We start from the raw sequence: 4,360 nt of genomic DNA, 5'->3' as shown, positions 1-4,360 counted from the left end.
GGACCAAATTCTATGTTGGGGAAAGCGCCCGGCGTTTCCACCCCAACTCCACATTTATGAGACACACACAGGTTACAGTTTTACTTGCAAGGGTACCCACACTCTCTGCAATGCAAACTACAGCAGAATGTGTTACAAAGGGTGGTTCCCCTTGTCTTCTTTATTTATAGTCAATGGGGGGCGCAAGAGAGGGAAGTGAGATTCTTATCTAAGTAGGCAGCTGTTAACCACCTACTTAGAGTACAATAGCTAAGAGTATGTGGCTAGAAGATAAGAAATAACGTATACATATATATTTACACTCATTGCTGATCATACAGAAATGATTAACAACTGTTTCTTCAACCTAACAGTCCCAAACACTTTTCCTGCATCAAAAGTCAAACTAGTCCCTATTCCTGCCATGAAAGGTTCACATAATGTCACCGATACCTGAACCAACCATGTTTATCAGAGGATGCCAACCCTTTGGCTGCAGCTTTCTCTGCACACGCTGAGAGAGTCTTCAGTGTAGCAGGAAAAGATTTCAGGCCAGAAGATTGCAAATTAAATCATGAAACCTTTGAAGATATTATGCTGAATAAATGTAATAATAATGAAAAATTAGCAATGTGTATTGGAATAAAGCATAATTGTATTTGCCATGACGTTTTGCTTTTCGCTGTAGTGCTATGGTTGAACGGAAAAACTTACTTTTGTGTGCATAAGAAAATAAATAGGAGGAACTACGAAACCAAGTAATTCCTTTTACTATGTATACTTTTTCTTTAATGTTAAAAGATAGACAAACTAGTAATGGGCAAACAGCTCTTCGGCTCTTGAATTAAATTATGCAGGTACTACAGCAAAATGCTCAAAAATACCAAAACACATCAAGAGCTAAATATGCAAAAACAATAAATACCTTCCTGTGGAAAAGGGGCAACATAAACCAAATGTAAAGTCACGAAAATCATGAAAATATAAAGTACACTTTACACACTTCATTTCTTTGAATTGAAATTAATTATATTCATCTACCTTCATACATTAATACAAGACATTATATGATTATAATGTTTGTTATTATCATATAATTTTTATTTAGGTATTATGTAGGTGCAGTTAATGTATAGTGTTACCTGATATATACTAATAAGCAGTAATACAATAAAAAGAGAGAAGAATGTCAGCTGTTCTCCAAGAAGTTACTGATTTCTTGGATGGCTAGAAGAACATCGATTCAGTTCCCAAAAATCTGTAAGAACAATTTTTGAGGATCTGTATTTTCCATTGTTATTCTCAAAGGGCTGTCATCATGACTATTTTGCTTTTCAGGTAAAGACTCCAACAGCAGGACTGTGGTACAGCAGCCTGTGTCTGACACATTGCAGCCAGGAGACTCTGTGAGCCTGCAGTGTACGATAGAGACTGGGAGCTGTGCAGGAGAACACAGTGTTTACTGGTTCAGACATGGATCAGGAGAATCCCTTCCTGGAGTCATTTACAGCCCTGGAAACAGCAGTGATGAGTGTGAGAAGAGCCCTGAGGCTGGATCTCCTACACGGAGCTGCGTCTACAGCCTCCCCAAGGGGAACCTCAGCCTCTCCGATGCTGGGACTTACTACTGCGCTGTGGCCATGTGTGGGGAGATGCTGTTTGGGAACGGCACATAGCTGGATATAGATGGTAACACCCAGTGTGGGGAGATGCTGTTTGGGAACGGCACACAGCTGGATATAGATGGTAGCACCCAGTGTGGAGAGTATATCTGCTTCAAAGTTTTATTTAGCTTATTCTGCTATTAAGACATTTATTTCTTTTTTTAATGTAATGAATTTTCTAATTTAAGTGCTTAAATTAAATTACACAGATGTTAATTTAATAATTATCCATCCATCCATCCATTTTCCAAACCGCTTATCCTATTGGGTCGCGGGGGGTCCGGAGCCTAATTTAATAATTATTTCAAATATTAATATCCATCCATCCATCCATTTTCCAAACCGCTTATCCTATTGGGTCGCGGGGGGTCCGGAGCCTAATTTAATAATTATTTCAAATATTAATATAAATTGTTAAAATACAAAATACTAGAAGTTCATGTTAAAAATGGACTATTTACAAAACAACTGCTGTAATGTGTTATCGATTTGATCTTTAACTAATGTAATGTAAGCAAATGGGAAATGTGTCTCTATATCATTATGCTGAAATCTATCTCTTTGTTACAGGCTTTCAGAAGCTGCTGGATCCTCTTCACTCTGGCTTGCTGATAGTTTTATCTTGCAGCATTATTCTGAACGTTGCTCTCATTTGTATAAGATGTAAACTGACCTGTACACACTGTGCAGGTACGCTGCCCGGCTTTATGCACTCAGAAGGACAAAATGTAGATTTTAACAAATTATAGAAATATAAAATTGTTTTATGATAGATAACATTTTCATATTAAAACCACTCTTGCAGGTAATACAGTTTTAAAATCCATTATTAAATCTCACCTTATTTATATAAACCTTTTTGTACTGTAAGATTTACATTTTTGTATTATATCTTTCATATTTTGCAAAATCTATTGAAATATACATGTTGCAATAAGTTGCATATCAATAACTTTTATTACCAAGATCTCCTTTATAGCAATTTTATTATATATGATATATGAGAACAAATGACACGTATCCAAACATGCACACTTAAATTGACAGAAGTCATTTTTACTTTCATTTTTGAGACAAAAAGGATGTTGATTGCTTGAAAATTCGGAATGTTATCTGACCACGGTATGATACCGTGCGAAATTAAATAATATATTGATGTGTTATATATTTTAAACAGATGAAAAGAACAGTGATATATCAAAAGTGGAATGGTCACGCAAGCAAGTATGTAATAAATATTTCAAATTACAAATCGTCAGTAAAACAAATGAACCTCAGACTGATTTCCATCCTGGGATCAGCATTTTAAGTGCTATTTGTGAAAATAGGTAATAGCAAACCGATTTGATCCATCCAATTCTGCCATCTTTGTCTCCACAGTGCCATGACGAGGACACACTGAATTACGCTGCCCTGAACCTTAAGAAGCCAAAACCCAGGAGACAGAAGAAAGACGGGAATAATGACACTCTGTATTCTGACCTCCGCTACAGAGATTATGAATAAAGATGCTTCTCATTCATGTCAGTCACACAGAGTGTTCAGGGTGTAGCTTTAATAATGTTCAGAGGAGGGCAGGGGAGCCAGTGCTTCTGAGACTGAATCACGGGATTTTACGGAGCACCGGTGCTGAGTTTGGTGTCAGTGTGTTTGGGGCGCATTTTTACTGGAAGTGCAAATGTTCAAGCCAGACTGGGGGCTGAGGGAGGGGGAGAGGGGAGCCACAGAGATTATTTCTTCATGGCATGGGGGGGAATAAGCGGCTTTAATGTTGTGGAAAGGCTGAGTTGCTGCAATCAGTTCTTTGATGTCACACATGCTTACTTGTCTCCCTTGTGTACCATGCTGAATGGTTTGGGGCAAACGCACAGGGACTGATCGATTATATTAAACAGATGAAAGAAACTGAATGAAAATTTCAAGTGTTCTTAAATTACGTTTTTCATTTAATTGTGTGTTCTGGATGTATTTTTGAGTATATACATGTACCTGTATATGTACCTGTATATATACCTGTGTCGTTAATAACGATGTGGATAATTAAGAAAGAGGAGTTTTGTTTCTTGCTCCCTGTCTTGTTACTTGGCTCACAAACATACACACACATAGACACACACACAAACATACACAGACACACAAACACACACACACATAGACACACACACACACAAACACACATGCACACATGCACACACACACACTGCTACGGCTCTGTAAGAACACTACCATGCTCTTTTGTGTGAGTGGGGTGGGGGGTGTTAAATAAGATGAAAATGACAATGGCTGTACTTTTGTTATGTCAGTTGTGTTTCTATAGTCATTGTATCATATTCCACAAGCTTTTTATTCTACAAGATGTACAAGCCAGTCAGTGTATTCAGTGGGGTGTTCAGGAGTCATTAGGTTCTGAAAAATGTCTTGCATTTAAAACATAATGTACTTTTGAATACTTAAGTATTTTTAGATGCAAATACTCCAGTACTTTAACTGAAGTAAAAAATTAACTGAAAAACTTTGAGTATTATTTGACGAGGAGTATCTATACTTAACTCAAGTAGTGAAGTTGTGTACTTTGTCCACCTCTGTCCAAAAGTGACATACAGCTGTAAGCTGTTTGGGTTTGTTTGTCTGCTGAGTGCTTCTCTGCAGTGCTGCAGATGTTTCCACTGGTTAGATGCAGCTCAGGAAGACTGACCCACTGACTGCACTGTGCTGGA

Source organism: Brienomyrus brachyistius, unplaced genomic scaffold (genome assembly GCF_023856365.1).
Source record: "Brienomyrus brachyistius isolate T26 unplaced genomic scaffold, BBRACH_0.4 scaffold236, whole genome shotgun sequence".
NCBI classification, from domain to species: domain Eukaryota; kingdom Metazoa; phylum Chordata; class Actinopteri; order Osteoglossiformes; family Mormyridae; genus Brienomyrus; species Brienomyrus brachyistius.
This window is presented reverse-complemented; position numbering follows the sequence as displayed.